Source organism: Pleurodeles waltl, chromosome 2_2 (assembly GCF_031143425.1).
Source record: "Pleurodeles waltl isolate 20211129_DDA chromosome 2_2, aPleWal1.hap1.20221129, whole genome shotgun sequence".
NCBI classification, from domain to species: Eukaryota; Metazoa; Chordata; class Amphibia; order Caudata; family Salamandridae; genus Pleurodeles; species Pleurodeles waltl.
The window spans coordinates 484,400,975-484,423,321 of record NC_090439.1 but is presented as its reverse complement, the minus strand read 5'-3'; the positions used below and the strand labels follow the sequence as shown (position 1 = coordinate 484,423,321).

The following is a 22,347-nucleotide window of genomic DNA, read 5'->3' as shown; positions in this document are numbered from 1 at the left end:
ACAAAGTTCTTCATGCACAGCACAGCTTAGGCCCCCAACACTCCATTCTGTGATGCACAGCTTCCTGAGTGGTTCTCCGGCGGCGTGGGATCCCTTTGTGTCATGCTGCATGGGCCTCCATTTGCACCTTCTTTGTACCTGTGCTGTAGGACTCCTGTGCATGCTGCTCAGTCTTCTGAGGCCTCTCTGAGTTGTTGAGAGCCCCCTCTGCCTGGGTAGAGGCCACCAGGTCCCTCCTGGTCGTGGGCAGTGCCATTTTCATCCAATCACAAGCTTTGCATGTGCCAAGGCTTGTTGGTGGAATCCAGAGACGCAAACCAGACTGCAACCATCCAACCGGCATGGGACATCTTCTGCACTAACTAGGAACCTGCATCTGTCTTCTAGGGTGCATAACTGACTTTGTCTTCTCACCAGTGGTTCTTCTTTTGCACCTTTATCCGGGTTAGCAGGGGCTCCTGTTCTCCCTGGACTCTTTAGTGCTTCTTGGACTTGGTCCCTTCTTCCACAGGTCTTCAGGTCCAGGAATCCATTGTTGGTGACTTGCAGTCTCTTCTGGTTCTTGCATAATCTTCAATCACAACTTCGTATGTGTTTCAGCAAGCTTACTCCTGTTTTCCTGGGCTCTGGGGTGGGGTCTAATACTTTCCTTTGGTGTTTTCTTTCACTCCCAGCACCCCTCTACACACTAGACTTGCCTAGGTGGCAAACCAACTTTCCCATTCCACTATTTTAGTACATGGTTTGTTTTCCCCCAGGCCCATTGCAACCTATTGTGATTTTCACTATTTGCACTGTTTTCTGTCTGTGTACTAGCCTGTTTTTGGATACTAGTGTATATATTGTCTATATTTCCTACCTCCTAAGGGAGTATAGTCTCTAAGGTATTTTTGGCAATCGTGTCACCAAAATAAAGTACCTTTATTTTTGTAACACTGAATATTTTCTTTCATGTGTGTGAGTACTGTGTGACTACAGTGGTATTGCAAGAGCTTTGCATGTCTCCTAGTTCAGCCTTTTCTGCTCAGCTACTGCTACCCCTAGACAGCCTGGCTTCTAGACACTGACTAAATTTCACTGATAAGGGATATCTGGACCTGGTATAAGGTGAAAGTACCTTTGGGACCCACTACAAACCAGGCCAGCCTCTTACAACTAGTGGTTGGTTTTATGGCTGCACTTTGTGGCATGCAAAATGTAAAAAAAGCCCAAAGACATGTAAATGTTTTTTTTTAAATACGTAATTAAAAATATTTTATCACAATGCCTATTATTAAACAGTGTAATATGTGAATGCATTAAATATACATTTGAAAATGGGTACTGGTGACTTTTTGACAAAGCTAATAGATCAGCTTTGTATGTGCTGATATGCTCTCATGAAGCAATAGGCCAGCCACTATTCTTGTGGCATTTTGAGTGTTTGACAAAGCTAGTAGGTTGATCTTACATAAAATTACCACTTTTTATGTTGTTACATAACATAACCAGCCACGTGCAAAAGCAGGGGATTTGGTGCAGGGGCTGGCCTGCAGCCTGGCCCTGCACCCAATCACATGTTGTGCACATTGTCTAGTTAGGTGCTACCATGTTCCTGAGTACCTTTAATTATACATTGGTGTTGGCAGATCACCCTGAATGAGGGTGTGAAAATAAAGTTAGCATTTAAAGTGGGGATCTTTGGGTTTAACAATGCCCCTCATACCTTCTAGAAGGTCTTCATCCAGGTTTGGGCATTGTGGAAGAGTTAAATCTAGACAATCTACATAACATTGCTTTCTACTGTTCCATTTAGATGAACAACCATGTGTGCAAATAGTTTGAGGACCACCATCTATAAATGACATGTCCCTCGTCCTTCTATCTTTACATCAATGTGTACCATAGAAATTAGGCTCATTTCATAGATGTAAAATTTTGTTGTGGCACCTATTAAAAATAGACTACTAAGGGCCTCATTATGAGTTTGGCGGTCCACGGACTACCAGGAGACCTCTGCCACATCAGGATCATAAATCCTGATGGGTTGGCGGTGGTCTAAGTCATTGGGAATATATTATATGTGATTCCCTCAAGAAGACAGAGGTGGTCATTCTGACCCTGGCGGTCTTTGACCGCCAGGGCGGAGGACCGCGGGAGCACCGCCGACAGGCCGGCGGTGCTCCAATGGGGATTCCGACCGCGGCGGTAAAGCCGCGGTCGGACCGGCACCACTGGCGGGGTCCCGCCAGTGTACCGCCGCCCCATTGAATCCTCCGCGGCGGCGCAGCTTGCTGCACCGCCGCGGGGATTCCGACCCCCCCTACCGCCATCCAGATCCCGGCGGTCGGACCGCCGGGATCCGGATGGCGGTAGGGGGGGTCGCGGGGCCCCTGGGGGCCCCTGCAGTGCCCATGCCACTGGCATGGGCATTGCAGGGGCCCCCGTAAGAGGGCCCCTACATGTATTTCACTGTCTGCTGCGCAGACAGTGAAATACGCGACGGGTGCAACTGCACCCGTCGCACAGCTTCCACTCCGCCGGCTCGATTCCGAGCCGGCTCCATCGTGGAAGCCTCTTTCCCGCTGGGCTGGCTGGCGGTCTGAAGGCGACCGCCCGCCAGCCCAGCGGGAAAGTCAGAATTACCGCCGCGGTCTTTCGACCGCGGAACGGTAACCTGACGGCGGGAGGCCGCCCGCCAAGGTCAGAATGAGGGCCAGAGTGTCATATATTGTAGAAAAATAAGAGACATTAGAAAGAAGTGACCTGGATGTATAGATTGGAGAAGTGATAGGAGAACCCCGTAATTGGTGAAAACATAAAAATGTGAAAGTGCTCAAGAGAAAGATTGCCTATTATTTACAACATGTGAGAGATTATTTGAGAAGTTAATGAGACCATAAGTTGTGCATAAAGTGTACCAAAGAAAAATGAGAGAGTGATTGACGTCTACTGTGATACTGTAGGAGGTATGACGTACCGAAAATGTGCATGTATGGGATTCATACGGGATGACAATGTTCCCCCCTTTGTCAGCCTCTTTGATGATGACATCTTCTAGTTTAGTTAATGAGTGTAATGCCTGTCTTTCTGCTTTGGTGATGTTATGAAAAATGGTGTTGCGGCCTGTGTGGCATTGGTCTTCCAGAGAGTACAGGTCAGCAGTGACTTTATTGTAAAAATCATCTATCATATTGTCCGATGGTTTAAGAGGTGTGAATTTTGAGACAGTTTTTAAGCCACTAGGTGCCCTTATACTTGGAGTTACTTTGAGGTCAGTCAAAATCTCAGTAAGTGTCAGAAGACAGCCTTCCGTTTGACCAATGGAAAGTAAGGTTTGAACATCCTTAATATCTCTGATGGACATGGAACATGATGAGGTACAGAGGGCATTTGTGGTTTAAATTGGGGTATCTTTACCTTGAAAATACTTGAACAATTTGCATTTACGTATGAACTTGAAGAGACTCACATGTAATTGCGTGAAATCTGGTAAAGATGTTGGCACAAAGCCTAGACCTTTTCTAAGAATGTTTATTTGTTTAGTGTTCAAAGTGACTTTAGATATGTTAGCAATAGAAATTTCATTGTGAGTATATGTTGAAGAAATGGAGTTATACCAAATACAAGGTGTGGTCATGGGGGCTAAATTCTCTCCATCTTTTGCTAATCTATAAATGTTGTTTCATACTACAACCTGATGATTACATAATGCTCACTTATCCATCTCTGCTTTTCCAATTTTTCTATATACATGTATTATCTTCCTTTTCTCCTAATTTCTTTCATAAACTCTGTGTTTAAAATCTATATTTCACAGATCTTCGTGCATCTTTATACCCTTCTACCCATACCAATAGCATTTTCTATTATTTCCATTGACCATTCCAATATGGCCCCCGCTGTCCTATTTGTCACTTGGTGATCTTCATTTCAGCTTTGTCCTTTTTCCATCTTGTTGGGAGTTGTATATTAAGATGGGATCGATCATTTACACTAACGTACATTTCCCGAAACGCCGGAGCACGTCTTACCGTTACTGTGATATGGGTAAGCCCTGTTTTTTCATATTACCTCGTGACCCTTTCCCCTTGTCTACTTATTTATTTCTAGTTTACATATTTGTTCATCTTTACGTATCCGCCCGTTATTGATTTTTTACCGGTTGTATTCACAAGCCGTCCGCTCGGCTATTAAGTTCTAATGATCTTTTGATGACTGCCGGTTTTGTCTTTCCGGGCAGTTTCACTTAGCAGATGGCTTCCTTTCCTTATGACACATGTCCTTTCGTGTTTCAGGAATATTTAAAAATAAAATAAAATCACACCCACGTCCCTGCATTTGCCCGTTAATAGAGCAATACATATAGGTGTCTTCCTCCACCCCTAAACCGGCACCCACTTATGGATTTTGTGAAGTAATTCCATGTGTCTTTATTTCAGAACTACGCCCATTTTTTTGTATATTAAAAAGTCAAAGTAATAATAGATTTTTTACTATAGCAATTCTGTTGTCCTCAGCTCCACAGTGCCACTATGACTCTTTTTTCCTCCTGTCCACCGCTTTCTGTTATTTATGTTTATATTCTTTCCAGCTTGGTCACATTTAACTTACAATGTATATATTTATTATTTTCAATTTTTAATCTTCTAGTTTGATGTGCTTATCATGGCCTGTCTCTGCATAACTTGATTCAAGATACATGACTGCATAATGACCTTAACTTGCGGTCACAGCATCATAACAAATTTGAACACCCCAATTTGGACCACTACAGGATACCCTTGGATTACCTGATTTCTGAACATCTTACATATGAATCCCATACATGCACGTTTTTGGTAAGTTATACCTCCTACTTTAAAAAATCACAGTAGACATCAATCTCTCTCTCTCATTTTTCTTTGGTACACTTTATGCACAACTTATGGTCTCATTAACTTCTCAAATAATCTCTCACAACTCTTCTGGTTTTCTTATTAAGGTTGTGTTCTTACTCCGATCGGTTGTAAATAATAGGCAATCTTTCTCTTGAGCACTTTCTCATTTTTATGTGTTCACTAATTACGGGGTTCTCCTATCACTTTTCCAATCTATACATCCAGTTCACTTCTTTCTAATCTCTCTTATTTTCCCACAATATATGACACTGTGTCTTCTTGACGGAATCACATATAATATATTTCCACCTGCCCCTGGTTACTAGTTTCATTACCCTTCCCATTATTACTCTCTTCTTCTTATATTCTTTAACAGACTTCTCTTTTTCTCTCTTTGAGAGTATCTCTACCTCTTTATTACTCTGTTCTATTTTGCACCACTACATGCAATGTTTGATTTCTATTTTGCAGCCTTAAAAAAAAGTCTTTAGGATGAAACACGTGTTGGCTGTTTGTGGAATGTTTACACTTACGACTCTTTGTGGAATGTTTATAATCACAAGGAATTAAAGCCTACCAAGTTTGGAAAACAACTTTGATTGAACTTTGGACTCTTTTTTCCACTTTGGAATTTATTATTTGGACTGCTGTCTGGAGTGCCCTGGTACCATTTTCCTTATGGCTTTCAGAACCACCCAGAGCATAAGGCATAATTAAGACACACTTATGGTAAAGTACAATTAGAATCCCCATTTCTTTAGAAAAAAACAGGTGGGCAAACATATAGTACCACTGTACACACAGGGATCAGGGGGCTACAATACTGGCTTTGCACTGGAGAACCACTACACCAAAATCAGCCATGCAACATTTTTCAAAACCAGCATCATTTCACACCATGCAAACAAACAATAAGCCAGTGTGTCTACTTCCGCAGAAGCCTGGGGATTCTTCCCCAAAGTCCCTCCAAGGATTTTCTTTTAAAAATGGCACAAAACAGCATTTTACAACATAATTTTAAAATATATTCCTAAAATGCCAGAAGGCTTCTAGTACATACTAATCATGCATTGCTTATTTGATACAATGTGCTATGCTGAATAACTGTTCCTACAAAATACAGTTTCAAGAAAACTAATATTGGTTTTCTTTTGTGTGTGTGGATGATTTCCAGCACTTTTCCACTCAACTTGAGGCTTGCAAATGGATGATTCTCTGATGCTAAACTTTTACCATCTCAAAAGCAACATTCATGTCTTTTAAATGTTTTTTTTTTTGTCATGGGTGATTGGCCCATACACACACTTAGTGTTATGTTTTGAAGAATTGTGTTAAATCTGGGTTTGTAGGACATTTGCTGTTACCCACTAGTTCTGTAGCGTTCCGTCAAAGAAATGAGGCACTGTGAGAAAATTCTATTCTCATACCTAAGATTTGATGTTTTATGGGATTCTATATAAGTAAAAATCTGACGGGATCCACCAAAGCATCGCCATTCTGGTCTACCCTGAGTATCATGTTTTAAAACATGTTTGCAGTTGGAGTGCTTCTTTGGATGCTAGATGACCCGGGAGCACAGTCCAGCAGCTACTTACATTTCAAAAAATCAATCTTATTCAAAGCAATTTAGTGTTTGGATCTGTGGTCACATTTTTGTGCCTTTCCTGTCCTGGGCAGTAAACCTACTGTGATATGTGTGTGACTCATTTTATCAGTATAAGTGTGGGAATAATGCACATTGATATATTTGCAAGCATCTTTTAATTATTTTTAGAAGTTCATCTTACTACCATACATCGGAGTTCACAAAAAGTCCGAATTTAGAATTGCCTGGCCTTATGATTAATCAAAAATTTGGAGTGATATGGCTGACTCACTATCTGTAACCCCAGATTTTAATTTTCAAATCTGTACTTATCCTTTCTTATCCATTTTTTTGTTTGTTATTAACTGATGCCTGATCCCTGCGCAATTATAAGCACTATCTTGTTTTTTGCTTCAGAGTACTGCAGCTTTTTGCCAAGAACAAACAAAGGCTATTAACAAATGTAACTTAAACCTATGAGTAATTTACAAGTGTAGTTTACTTTTACACTTTTAGCAACCTTCCTACTTTTGGCTGTCCACATAATCAGAGTGTAAACTTTCCCAAAAGTGTAGACTTACATGTTCCCACCTACTGAAAAGAGGGTGGGGCTAAATTTAAGTCTGTAAGTTACTACTGAAAAAAGTGTCAATTCTCAACAGATGGGCAACTAATTAAATTGAAACAACGTCGGTTAAAAAATAATTGAGACAGCTATTTAAAATAAAATGCCATGGAAAATAACATTACATTATTTTTACATTTTTAAATAGTGAAAATTATAGATAAATATAAAATGATTTAAAACTATGTTAATTATGAAATGATAAAATAGTTTAACAACCATTTTCTATTTAAAAAATTATTGTAGAATTGAATGTTAGGCAAAGTGTACTTACATTACTTTAAATTAATTCAATATCTCATTTTAAAAAATAGCGCTGTAGCTTTTTTTATTTTGTTCTGCCTTTATACTTAATATATATTAAATTGACAAAACTATACTTTTCCTTAGGGAGAGCTCCACCCCAACAAGGATAAATAAAAAAGTGTATTTACTTAAAAAATAATAAAACCAATTTTATGTTAAATAGTAGTATGCGTTACTTTTGTTAGATTTATTTTAAATGTAGAACAAAATAACAAATGCTACTGAGCTACTTACTTAATTTTGACTTTAAATATATTTATTTATGTATAAGTTATGCTTTTGAAGTTTTTATAAAAAAAATAATTTCTACTTAAAGTAATAAGATTGCATTTGTTATTGTGGATTAATAATTATTAAAAGTGATGTATGTAATTACCTATAGGTTGTTAATTTATGAATTAAAAAAGTTGTTAACATATTTTCTAATTAAATAATACATCAAACATAAAATTATATGAATTTTGTATGCATAACTATTTTAAATAATGAATTTGAATTTAAATGCATTTCCTATGGGTTTTATTACCGGACCTACTACAACTCTGTGCTGAAATAATTTTCTAGTGTCTGGGGTCCCTTTTTGGCTACAGTAACTTTAGAAGTTAGAGGTGCTGTTTGTGACTAGAAATGGCAATAGGCCTACCCTTTTGTGGGTGAGTGCATATTCCTCCCTAAACACCTACTCAACCTTCTTTAAACCCCTCCTGAAGCCACCCTAACCCCCTCTCTTTTAGTAGTATGTATGCCCCATTTTCTACACACTTCCCCTAATCCCTTCCATATTTACTACTAAGAAGTAAACTCACACGTGGGAGAATCTCCCCTAAGAAAAGATAGGAGAGATAGAGGTGAACATTTATACTTATAGGTTTCTGAATAGCATTTTGTAATACTTTAGTATTACTGTTGTAGTAGTACAAAAAACACTAAAAAATGATGTTAGTGAACAGGCCCAAAAATACCTGTGCAACTGGAAGAATTTTGTGAAAATTATGGTAAAGTTTACCTTTTTCTTTTTTCTCCTACTTACATTCACTATATTTCAAATGTAATGATTAGACTCTTTGAAAAAACCTTTAGTGACCTAGAAAAATTACCTCATTTTGAACTCAGAACTTGGTTTAGTTTTCAGAAATGTAAAACTTTTAGTGTTCACCTTTTGGGTGTAGGCCTATTTTCTGGACAAATTGAAAGTAGCTAGAGACTACAACTATAGGAACTGAAAAAAATGAATGGATAGTGGAAAATGTTTTTTTCCTCTCTGTTTGTTTCTGAAATCTGGGGTGAGGGTGATCCTAAAGAAGAAAAGTATTTATTGGTGTCAGTTTTACATTTAAAAAAAAAACACACACACTTTCTTCTATGACATTTTTTCAATTTCAAAATGAGTATTTCCATATTTTGGTAATTTAACAGAGCATATCAACGCCCAACACGTGACAAAAAATCACCTGCAGAAACGCAATTTTAAAGGTTTATTAGCAAACTGTCCCAAATGTCAAAATGGGCTCAGCACTTGGAAGAAATCCATCATTACCGAGGCAGTTAGTATAGGGAAAATATCCTCATGATTTAAAACAGTCTGAGGGCCTCAGTACAAGTTTGGCAGTCGGACCACCAGACCGCCATAGTGGAGGCCACCAAAAGATCGCCATGTTGGCGGTCACACACACTGCCGTATTATGAGTCACACAGCCAGGACAGCCAAAAGCCATCCAAAAAATCAACACCACCAAGACTCATGAGGGTGGGAAATGGGAGGTTCGACTGCTAGCCGTCAACCAATCACTGAGCATATTACAAGTCAAAAGTCGCAATGGCTGTTCAGCCATGTGGTCATCCGATGGCGGTCCGGATCACAGCAGTTCACGGTCACCACAGTAATACACAACACGACATTAGATGGATTTGAAAACATTCCCACACCCGACATACCCGCAAAGCACACCATAAAACACAACGCTTCACACACCACATTCTTTTGCATTTTCACTGCAAGACCCTGCAAGACAGCGCAAAATTCCCCAAACGCAAAATCCACTAGAATAGACACCCCTCCAATTTACACCAACCACACACCCCACACCCTCAACAAACCCCTATCACAACCACCTGTACCTCCTTACTTCATTTACTCCCTGTCACCTGTTCATTTTCCCTGCACCCACCCATCTATATCCAACACCACAGTGTAACAAAAGAAAAATCCCTGTTTCACTGAAGATGAGTTAAGAGTCATGGTGGACAGAATCATTACAGTAGAGCCACATTTATTTGAAGCCAAAGTCCAGCAAGCTACTATCACATGGAAAATGGAAATGTAGCAAAGGATCGTTAGAGTGAATGCTGTAGGCACCACCCCACGCACAATGGACAACATCAGGAGGAAGTGAAACAACTTCAGGGGGAAGGTGCGTTCCATGGAATCCAGGCACCAGATGCAGCTTCAGAAGACTGGTCATGGGCCCACACCTCTTCCCTTACAACTCACATCATGGTAGGAGAAAGCCTTCCCCATCCTGCATCCTGAGGGCTTGACAGGAATACTTGGGGCAGTGGAGTCAACTGCACCTTTGGATCCCTTCACTGGCACCCCAATCACCAGCCCGGTCTCCACCTGTCCAAATAACACTGTCTGCCATCTGACATGTGAACTAGACTCACCTGAGGGAAACTCATCTGTGTATACTGGGTGAAGGACAGGGGTAGACAGCACTACTATTGCCAGCAGGCACTTTCATACAATTCATAAAACCAGAACTGTGTATCATATACAAAATTACTGTGCATTACAAAGCCCAAAACTAGTGTATCTACCTAAAAAGAAGCTCAACTGTACAGAATGTGTGTAGCACAAGCACTGGCAGAACTCATAAAGTCAGGAGGCAGTAGTTGTGTTACCCCACTCAGCCAACACAGTGTCCTTTGCTACATTGAGCCTACTACCTCAACACAGCTATTGAACTGTACTCACGTAGAAAGGATCACAACTGCATAGTGTGTGGGTGTAGGACAGGCACTGACATGAATGCTAAGATCATGATGCACTAGTAGTGTTACCCCAATTAGCCAACATAGTGTCCTCTGCCATAATGAGCCTTCCACCTCTACTCAGCCATTGAACTGTTCTCACCTAGAAAGGATCACACCTGTATGGTCTGTGTGATACATGGAGTCAAATGGCTACTTGACACAGGAGGATCCATAACTGCCACTCCAAATACCAGCCCAGTGAACACCTACCAAAATAAAAGTTTCCAGAAAATTCACACATGAAGTGCACTCACCTGGGAGGGGGTGACCCATAAAAAGTGCATGAGGAACAGGGAGTCACATGATTGCTAAGTCAGGAAGCTAGGTCTACCCAATAGAAAGTACTAGCCCACTCTGCATGTGCACAAATATCCTAGTAGGTAAACTTGCAATGGAAGTGTACTCACCTCAGAGGATGACCCTTGTATACTGTGTATAGTACTTGGAAAAACATCAATGTAAACCCAGGAGGGCAAGTCCATGTAACTCCTATCACCAAGATAGTGGTCATGTGACATTGTGCATCTGTGTGTCTACTCATTGATGATGTCTACCCACCTGGGGGGGTGCCAGGATACAGGTCATGGTGCACCCTGTGATGTCGCTAAACACCCAGAACCATCTTGAGCAGCTCTGCGAAGATGAATTGTTGTGGACAGGAAGGACAGCTCAAAATGTGGCTATAAAACATTATAAAAGATCAAAGGCCCCAAGATGTATAATCTGAATCGTATTAGCAGAAGACATATCCACCATGCAATGACCACATGGTGACAACTATCGTATATGCTGCAATCTAGGTCTTTGTGACCCAAACCATATCCTGCCCAGTCATTGTTTTGCCTGCACTATTGGCAAGATATAAACCAATGACCATCCCTCCAAGTGCTAAGGTACTCAGACATTTTGAAGCCAGTTGACTAAAATGGAATAGGTATGTTACTCATATCTGAGGTCATTACAAAGGATAGCATGTGAACCTGTCACATAAGGGAAAGCTGCTACCCCAATGCGTATCTGGTCCTAGCCAAATGTCACTGTCATCCATTGGAGGTTGATATCACAATACAACCTGTAACATTGTATCTCTCACATCAACAGGTCGAGCAGCCACTGCGACTGCTGACACAACTCGCAAGGATGAAGCCATCAGTGAGGGTACCACCACTGGACGTGTGAACATTAAGTATGGTTCAGGCCCAGCTGGGCAACCTGGTCAGACTACACCAATGAGCCTCAGCCTGACCACTCTGACTCCTCCCAGCCCCGTGGCCTCAACATTTAAGGCAGCCAGTCATCCCCAAACCTGTGTCCCGAGTATAATCACTAACATCTTAAAACCCCCAGTCTAGGTTCCTGAGTCACATCAAGCCATCTCCAACAATGATGGACCTGGAACCAGTGGAAGGGGTCAGGCTGCATCAAGGGAGCAGGCACCTGGGGATAGGGCGCATGGGAGGGATGGTGTGGCCCAGTGTCAAGAAGCTGCTGGTGATGCTCCTTGCCACGACACCATCAGCCAAGGCCTGGCCAACAATTCCAAGGCGTGATGGGCCAGGTACTCACCGAACTCAGGGAGTTGAAGCAGCTGCAGAGGGACTTCCATTGGGAAGCCATGGAAAAGAGGGAGGCCATCAACACCATCCTTGCCTCCCTAGCATGGGTGTTCAAGGAGATCAGTAGTACCCTGATCAGGGACTGTGAACAAACAACCTACTCTTTCCTGTGGCAACACAAACACCAGCCCCTTCAACATATGTGGCAGCCACCTGAAGGGAGGCCCTGTCAGACGAAGTGCCCTACTCAGACACCCCTACCTCTGTAGCTACTGAACCCCCCACAAGTGGGGACATCCATCCAAGACTCCAGGAGATGCGGATGGCAAGACACCAACCAATGCCAGCAAGTAACCACTTCCTGATGGACCTCCTTTTTGTGCCACAGATTCACTCTGTTGACTGGCCTTTTACTACTTTCCATTTCCCATGTAGATAGAACACCGGACTTAGGACTTCAAATGTTGTGACATTTACTCCGTTGATTACATCCACCATGACTGATCACTTCTGCTTTCTTCTTTTCACACTTTCACAATTATTCCATGTACATATGTCAATAAACACACCTTTCACAAAAACACTTCCTACTACCACTTTCTTTTAGCAGTTTTGAAATGTCTAATGTTAAACCCATGTAATGCCCACGAGGAAGACATAAGTTGGTAATGGAACGAGGCAGAGATCTCAGGTAGTGTCATTCTGAGGGTAACTAGCAGCACAATGTCACAAGGGTCTGGTCACACCAAACATTTTATTGCACTGTACTGCACATAGGCTGTTAAAAGGTCTGGACTGCCATAGCCAAGAATGTCTGAACCACATTGAGTCAGACCAGATATCCCAAAGGGACCATCCCCCAGACCACAGTGGAATGTACTTTGCACGACCTTCTCCCGTAGAATAGGCCAACAGATTGGTGGATGTCATCACCAGCTTGAACCTCATCAAATATCAAACCAGGTAGCAGACTTAAGAAAAGTGGCAATGCACCCAGCGCAGCTCCGTTTTTCTTGCACCCCTTAGCTCCCACCTACTGCCACCATGTGTGCGCTGTATTTATGGGGCAATAGCATCAAAATTGTTGATGCTATAGATGTACTGTTCAGGGTTAGCACCAACATATTGGCGCAAACCTTGAACAGTACATAGGAGGCCTATGTTACATATGGTGTGTCCCCTTAAAAATGTTGAAAAAAATAGAACAAATAACTCTTTCAAATTTCTTTGCATAATCTATTCAGACCCCCTAATAAGGGAACGTCCTTCTTGCATGCATTGCACCACTTTGTAAATCTAGTACTGCAATTTTGGCCTTGTTGGGCCACATTAGCATATAAAAAATGGCACTAATGTGGCACAAGGAGGCGCTATGCCCTCTTAAATCTGGGGGCAGGTCTGCCAACTCTAAACACCAGGAAACAGCCAGAGGGAAGTACAACATTTCCTAATCCTAGGCCCATCCTATTACAACGACCAAGCATCTAGAGGTATGATGCTAACCTATGTCAGTGTAGTGGCACAGGCACTCTGGCCTGCTATGTGGAAACACATCGACAGCCAGAAAAAGGTCATACAGGATCACTGTACATACAATGTGAAGGGAGAATGCATGGATTGCAGTGGATGACATGTACCAAGGCCACATGGTCACACACATGAAACAATTGGCTCATCACACCACAACTCATAAGTGTATTGTGCATGTCAGATCTCATCCCACCCACTGTCCATGCTCTTTTGTCACAGGACAATTACACCCCAAATCTGTGACCAACATTACCTGGATCAATCCATGTCCACCTCACATGTCAGAATAGCTACAGCTACCTGCCAATGTCACAACTCTGAATAGTCCACAAGAGGATGGCATTATGAAGAGACCTGGGTTAAAAATTGGAATACGGGGAATTAAGGCATGAAAATCATGCATGTGACCACAGCACATCACAAAGTATTGTTGATCCACTCACATTGCAATGACACTGACACAAAGAAGGCAGCTCGTAAAGGTAGTTACATGTCCTAGTCTGACTTAGGCAGCAAAGCTTGGATGTATACTGCATGCATGAGGTGCCCTGAAATTACCCCACTCAACACATCCTGACCCCTACACTTCCCCAGACAGTCACAGTAATCACATCACATGACATACTTATACTCAGGTGAAATAGTGATTGATAAGACCTGCCCATAAGTCTTCAACTTCCTCTTCATCACTGTCATCCTAACTTGACATTTCAGGGGGCTCACCCAATGGCACTACCAGCTCCCCTTCATCTGGTATATATTGGATGTTCCTCCTCAGGACATTGTTGTGGAGCATGCATCAGGCCACAATGATCTTAAAAACATTTTCGGGTGAGTAGAGGAGGGTTTCACCTGTCTTGTCCAGACAGACAAATCTGGCTTTCAGGAGCCCAAAAGCCTGCTCCACAGCACGCCATGTTCTTCCTTGAGCATCATTTAAGCAGACTTCCTCTGGCATGGTTGGGTTCCTCACTGGTGTCAACCACCATGAACGGTTTGGGTTTGGAGAGTCCCCTGTAAGGGAATGCAACATATGTGCAACTTTGAGTCCCTTTCATCATGTTCATTGCAACAGACATTGCCTTAGAAATATGATATAGCATATGTGGCTTACCAAACAGGCAGGTCCTCTCTGGGTACAGTCATGACCTCAGCTGTGGAATTGCTCTGTTCTGCATGATGAAGGCATCATGGACTGAACCAGGATAAGGGGCAGAGACCTGTGAAATGTAGAGGTCTGCCAAGCAAATAACCTGGACTGAATAGAAATTCTTCCTGTTCCAATAGACTTGTTCATTGCCATGCGGTGGAACCAAGGCTACATGTGTACCATCAATGGCTCCCACCACATGTGTAATGTGTGCCAAACCATAGAAGTCAGCCTTGACATGGGCAAAATCCTCACCCTGAGAAAATCAGATATAGCTGTCCAGGTATTTCAACATTGCTGAGAGTACATCCTTCAATGCTATACTGAACATAGCCTGGGGCATCCCAGCAGATAGCGCCACTGTATTCTGGAAGGACCCTGTGACCAGGAAATGCAACACTGCCATGACTTCTCTGGTTGTCCCTGTGACTCAAGTAGTGCCATTTCCTGTGGACATGTTGATTGAGGGTCCTGGTGGGAGTGTGAGATGTCTCAGCGCACTCTCCTTCACTGGGTGTCCCAGTTGGCCCCATCCCAAATACGAAGGTATAATTGTGAAGTTGTTCCTGGTATATTTGTCTCCCTGTGTTTTGTGCATGGCATAGTGCTTCCATTGTGGTGTGATGTGTGTGTTGTATGTGTCCATTGCAGGATTGTTTACTGGTGGTGTTATTTGGGTTCTGTGCCACAGAGATTGAGATGTGTGTTGTATGTGGGGACAGTACCTGGCCAGTGTTGGATGAGAGCGTGGGAGTTGTATTTGTATATATGCTGTAGGTGTGTTGTTGTTGCTGTGTGTGACAATGTTGTGTAGCCTTCAGTGTCCCTGTGCCTGAGCTGTGTGTATTTGTGTGGTTTTGTCGTACAGCATGAGAGTGCAGGCCAAAGTGTGTGTATTAAGAGTGTGTATGTGTCCGTGTTGCTGTGTGTCAGTGAATGTGTGTTCTATAAAATGTGTGCCTACTGCCCGTGCCGTACCCCATTATGATGTGCTTTCCAGTGATACATGCAGTTTTTAAGGGTTATTGATACAGGTAGGTGTGTGTACTTATGGTTGGTGTCACCCACATCAACGTTGATTTTGTTGTCTCTGGATGAGCAGGATCAGTGGCTTGAAGTTTGTGAAGGGCTCAATGGCAGCTCCGGATGTATGAGGCTGCCTGCAGGTGAGTGTTTCCCTTTATACTGTCTGTTTCTGCCAGCTTGTACATGGTGGTTGGAGCTCCATGCTCACATTGGTGGTGTGCAACCTCTTAATTGGTCCCGTGGAAAAACAAGCTCCACCGCCCTGTTTGTGCTTGTTTGTGACCATGGCGGTATGTGCTGCCTGGCGCTGCCTGCCGCTGGTGGCAGACCGCTGTCGGTCTTCTGTGGGTATGATGCTAAACTTGCAATATGCATACTAAATGTTCTTTTCACATTTTCATTTTTATAATGCACAAGTGGTACAGGGGACATTTCAAGACACTTCTAATAAAATTGGATCATAAAATTCTGATATTCGTGCATTTAAAATTGCAATTGTGTACCATGACACATTATTTACAATGTAGCACATATAAGTGCATTCGACAAGAATTAATGTAGCTAAATGTAGGTTTAGGCATTAGTCCCTTCACTACTTTCAGTAATGCATAGATGGACATGAATGTTTGATTTATATATGAAACTACACATTGTACATCTGATATTGAGTGCACATATGTTACATGGACCCTTCCCCAGCTCTGCATCAGATGATGTCATACGATTGTGGCAGCTATTTCTAAGATGTGGTGACATCCCTTTCAATTTGCAGAGCTACCATTACAATTTATAACAATGACAAAGGGCAGGCGCTGGTGCTAGAAATTCCTCAGTGATTGGCAGCAAAGCAGGCTATAGAACCTGAAGGGGTCAGTGGAGTCTGCTCCTGAGCTTGACTGTGCATAGAAGGGTGGTGATTACTGCGTTTGTCTGCCCATCGAAGAGCAGTTCCAAGATGGCGATGGCGGGCTGTGTAACATCTCCTCACTGACAAGCACCCATGTGCCCTTCTGGTCCAGTGAAGCTGAGCTTTCTGTGGACAGCAACACTCTCTGGACATCAAGTGTTGCACATTTTGAAAGTGTTGAAGGCATATATTGCTGACCCACCACATACTTGAGAAACAGGTAGAGGTTGCAGGCTGTACAGGATCTCATCATAGACATGAATCCTGCTGCCTGCATTTGATGAGGGTATGCTATTGCAAATACCCTGGAGGGACAGGCAATGAATGTGAAAACCTTGATTGGTCGGGTCCACTCCCCCCCGCTCACCTGTTCGTTTGTGGTCTTCAATGTGTCCTGTTGAAGACCCTGGGGGCACTGACCTACCTGATGCAGAAGAGTCACCAGAGGTTGACGGTCAAAAGCGTGGAGCCTTTGTGATGATCTGAGGCCAAACATGGGGGGAGATGGCCCCCTGGGTGACTCAAACCATGACCGGCTGCCTCCACTCTTCAAGTTCTCACAGTGGGCTAAGGGCCCATTCCTTGCCCTCTACACTATGGAGATGCCCAGTGCTCCTCTTGCCTCCTCCCCAGAAAAGATTTTCCAGGTGTAAACTGGAGCATAAGCTCTGGGGTGACAGCCTGAACTCCTCCTATATTGTTGGACTGACTTTGACTGATTGACTTTGAGTCCTGTGTCTGGAACACCTGAAAACTAATGTTTGCAAAGTTGTGTGAGACAATCCTGATGTGGCAGGGCTGCCCTGGTTGGAGTCTGCCTCCTCTGGGTGATATAGATGGGTGGGGGACATCCCTCATGGGCCTGCATTTGTGCCTCTTACCTCCTCTTCCCCTCTGTGACTTTCCATCTGCCCGACCCCTTGGCAGAGCCAACTCTGCTGTGAATTCACCCACCTTTCCCCGTCTGGGACCTTGACTCCTGAGAAATGGTTGTGGGGGTCATTGTGGCTCCCTGTGTTCTGCAAATGTTCACAGAGTCAACTGACTGCTGGTGCTTCCTGTGAGTGATATGCCTTGTGCCACAAGCAGATCACTGGAGCCAGTCACTTGTGACATCTGAATTTCACTAGACACTTAGGGCCTCATTACGACTTGGTGGCCTTTAAAGTGGACCGCCAAAGCTGTGGGGAGGATGCCACCATCATACTGGTGGTGTCCCCCGAGCATATTACAATGCTCCTGTCGTGCTGACCAGCTGGAACATTCTAATATGCATTCCTGCCTGGCTGACTGGCAGGAACAGTGGTAGGCTATTGGCCTTGGCTCCTTTAAGGGAACTGAGGCCAATATCCTAGCACTCCAGCACCATTAGAATGTGCACCATCTACAAAGCAGAAATAAAAATAGGGTTGATAAGCAGTCCTGTCTCTCTGTCCGTTGCTTCAGTTCCCACTACCTGGGAATCTATATCTCCCTCGAGTGAGTTGTTCTGGAGCCTCAATTCCACCCCGCAACTGACTAAGAAGCAACACAATATGAATAAATCTCAATGTAGTGAGTTGAGTGGCATTAGTTACAATTATCATTTAACCCAGGCTTCTGTATGTTCTGCAAAATCTCCTGCTCCTTATCCCCTAGAAATGGTTTAAGGCTTTATGGCGAGAATACAAGCCTTTTTCTCAGAAAACAAAACTCCTAAGATATCTTCCTAATAAAACATACAATCCACCTATGAGAACAGCTTAGGAACAGCCAGCCCATGCCTTTACCAAAGGGCCCCTCAAAATCACGTGATACCCTACTGGCTGCTCAGGGGTCATGACAACACTACATTTCACCCGGAAGTGCCCCTGATTTCACTGCAGTATACTCTGAGTATTTTTATGGGGACTCTCTCCCAGAGTCACTTCCCTGTTGTCACGAAGGTGCCTCTTGTGTTGGAATTCCGCCCTCCAATGGATCCTGTGGGAAACAGGCAAGAGAACCCCTTATGGTAGGGCAGGTATTTTCACTAAGTGGCCCATCTGGATAGATTTGACATATGCAACTTTATTGGTATCTATAAGTTGGGTGATGTCTAGAATGGCTCATAGGGTAAAACATTTCAAGAGTTTCAGATGTAATTCGAACTCCATAGGACTCAATTCTAAAAATATCTAAAATTGTGCCTGTTAGACCTGGCATCCTAGGCATAGTCCCTGCCTGTCTTTTTTGCCTCTTTTTCTCATGTTTTGTCTGTGTGATGGACTCTGCTTCTGCTGTTTTAGGTACTCAGGGCACCTTATGTAGGAGGCTGGCCTGGTTTGTAGTGGGTATCAAAGGTACTTACACCTTGTACCAGGTCCTGTTATCCCTTATTAGTGAAATGTAGTCAGTGTCTAGAAACTAGGCTGTCTAGAGGTAGCTGTAGGCAAAGCAGCTAAGGCTGAACTAGGAGACATGGAAAGCTCTTGCAATACCACTGTAGTCACACAGTACTCACATACATGAAAGACGATACTCAGTGTTACCAAAAATAAAGGTACTTTTTTTAGTGACACAAAGCAAAATATACTTTGGAGACTATACTCCCGTAGGAGGTAAGTAAATTACACAATATATCCACTAGTAACCAAAAAAGGTAAGCAAGTAGTCAGAAAATAGTGCAAACAGTGAAATCACAATAGGTTGCAATGGGCCTAGGGGGAACACAAACCATATACTAAAATAGTGAAATGTGAAAGCCAGTTTCCCACCTATGCAAGTCTAGTGTGTAGAGGGGTGCTGGGAGTGTAAGAAAACACCAAAGGTTAATAAAATACCCAACCCCAGAGCCCAGGAAAGCAGGAGTAAAACACATCAAGTTTTCTAAAACACACCATAAGTTGTGATAGAAGACAGTGCAAGAACCAGAAGAGACTGCAAGACATTGGCGATGGATTGCTGGACCGGAAGACCTGTGGGAAAAGGGGACCAAGTCCAAGAACCACTGAAGAGTCCAGGGAGAACAGGAGCCCCTGCTAACTTGGATGAAGGTGAAAAAGGAGAACCACCAGTGAGAAAACAAAGTCAGTATTGCACCAAAGAAGACAGAGTGGGGTTCCTGGTTGGTGCAGAAGACGTTGAACGCCGGATATATGAATGCAGTCTGGTTTACGTTGCTGGATTCCACCAAGAATCCTTGGTTCACGTAAAACACGTGGTTGGTGGAAAATGGCACTGCCTGGGACCAGAAGGGATCTGGTGGCCTCTACCCAGGAAGGGGAAACAGAGCGGGCTCTCAGCAACTCAGAGAGCTCTCAGAAGAACAGGCAGCACACATAGGAGTCCCACAGCACAGGGACAAATGAGGTGTAAATGGAGGACCATGCAGCACAACACAAAAGATTCCCACGCCACCGGAGAACCACTCCGGAAGCTGTGCGTTGCAGGAAAGAGTGCTGAGGGACTAAGCTGTGCTGTGCATAAAGAACTTCTTGGAAGATTGCACACAAGCCTTGGCAACTGCAAGTCACATGGTGCATGGCGGTACTGTCTTCCGTGGGAGGCAAGTTCTTACCTCCAACAAATTGGACAGCTAGACGTTAGGACTGTCGGAGTCACTTTAGTCTACCACCCGTGTCGCTGGATCCACGCCTGTCATCTGGAGAAGGGACCCAAGCCACTGGTTGTCGCTGCAGAGAGGTGCCTGCTGAAGCTGTGAAGTGATTCACTCCATGGGAGATTCCTTCGGTTCTTCTGGTGCAGGCTGAAAACAGGCAGTCCTCAGAGGACGCACGACCTGGAAACTGTTGCAGTTGCTAGCAGGAGCTGAAGTTACATTGTTGCAGAAGTCATCTTTGCTTCTTTGTTGCAGTTTTGTAGAGTTCCTGGAGCAGTCAGTGGTTGATCCATCTGTAGAAGATGAAGGAAAGGATGCAGAGGATTCCTGCTGGAGTCCTGCAATCCGAATCTGAAAAAAGACGCAGGGGAGAGAACCTAAATAACCCTGAGAGGGGGATTAGTCACCTAACCATGTAAGCACCTATCAGGATGGATCTCTGACGTCACCTGCTGGCACTGGCCACTCACATGCTCACAGGGTGCCCGAGGAGCTCTGGGCACCACCCCTGGGGAGGTGATGGAAAGGGGAGTGGTCACTCCCCTTTCCTTTGTCCAGTTTCGTGCCAGACCAGGTAGTAGGGTCCCTGAACCGGTGTAGACTGGATTATGCAAGGAGGGCACCATATGTGCCCATCAAAGCATTTACAGAGGCTCTGGGAGGATACCCCTCCCATGCCTGTAACACCTATTTCCAAAAGGAGAGGATGTAACGCCCTTCTCCTACAGGAAATGCACTGTTCTGCCATCCTGGGATTTATATTTTCAGGCCCCAGGAGGGCAGAAGCATGTCTGTGAGGTGGCAGCAGCTGGGGCTGCAGTGAATACCTCAGAAGGATTTTATGGCAGTACTGGGGATCCATGGTAGAGACCCCAGAGCACATGGGGTAGAATTCCCAGTTGTTAGACACCTTACATGGCCATATTCTGAGGTACCATTGTGAAGCTGTACATAGGTATTGACCTATATGAATTGGACACTTAAAATGGTGTCCTGAACTCACGAAGTCCAGGAAATTGGGCCTGGACACTGTGGGGGCACCTCTGCTAGTGCAGGGGTGCCCTCACACACAGGTGCTTTGCACCCAGCCTTCAGGGTCTGAAGGTTTAACATATAGGTGACTTATGAGTGACCTGGTGCAGTGGAAATGGCTGTGAAAACGTGCATGCACTATTTAACACAGGCTGCAATGCCAGTCCTGTGGAAGCCTTTGTATGGGCTCCTTAAGGGTGCAAAAGAAATGCTGCAGCCCATATGTATTCCCTGGAACCCAAATGCCCTGGGTACTTAGGTACCATATACTAGGGAATTATAATGGGGTCCACAATGCCAATTTGGAGTGAAATACTGGAATCAGCGAGAGCATAAGCACTGGGGTCCTGGTTCTCAGGATCCCAGTGACACAGTAAAGCACACTGACGAAAACAGTGAAACATACTGACAAGTAGGCCATAAACCATAAGCACTGAGGTCCTGACTAGCAGGATTCCAGTGACACAGTCAAACACATTGACAAACAGGCCAAAAATAGGGGTAACCATGCTAGAAAGAGGCTACTTTCTCACTTAACCCTCCACCAACAAAGGACAATAAGACTAACCTTGGCCAGTTGAGACTTTATTATCTAAGTGGTGATAAGTGGAGAGTAGTTCTGTAACAGGGTGGTTACTCCCTTTATCATCCACTATATGATTACTTCACTGTGGGGAGGTAAACCGCCCTGTTTGGAAAGTTTTACCCCATGGCTCTAAGTGAGAACAGGGTTGCTCTTCCTCTTGGGTTTGAGCAGGACTGGACTGTAGTCCTATAGGCTCCACATAAGGACAGGGCTGCTGCTCTATGTTTTTAGAGGTAGTGAAAGGCTGCTGCACTAAAGTTTCTCTGGAAGGGCTAGAGGGTTGCTCCAAATTTTCTAAAACAGTGCAGTTTTGCTTATCTGTTTTAGTGGTTTCACAGAGAGGGACTTTTACCTCTGGGACTTTGGCTGTGGCAGCTGTGGGCTCCCTTGGTACAGGTTCCACCCCAGGAGAGGTCACTCCCACCGCAGGAATGGTATCCTTAGTGGTAGGGTGGGAAGGGCTACTTTGACACCCTTTTTACTTGTGTGAGGAGGAGGATCCTGAGGCTTCAGGGCTCCCTCTCTTCTTTGCTTTTTCATTTCATCTGAAATGAGAGGAATCAATTCCTCAG

The 22,347-nt window shown here is 43.8% G+C and overlaps 1 long non-coding RNA gene across 1 annotated transcript in view; it reads left to right on the top strand.

The window, feature by feature from the left end:
• Positions 1 to 3,939: 3,939 nt before the first annotated feature.
• LOC138282420 (uncharacterized) overlaps positions 3,940 to 22,347 on the top strand; it is a 65,375-nt gene continuing 46,967 nt past the window's right edge. Inside the window, exons 1-2 of the long non-coding RNA XR_011200950.1 lie at positions 3,940 to 4,029; positions 4,633 to 4,820. This is a non-coding gene — a long non-coding RNA (uncharacterized lncRNA). The remainder of the gene's footprint in view (positions 4,030 to 4,632; positions 4,821 to 22,347) is intronic.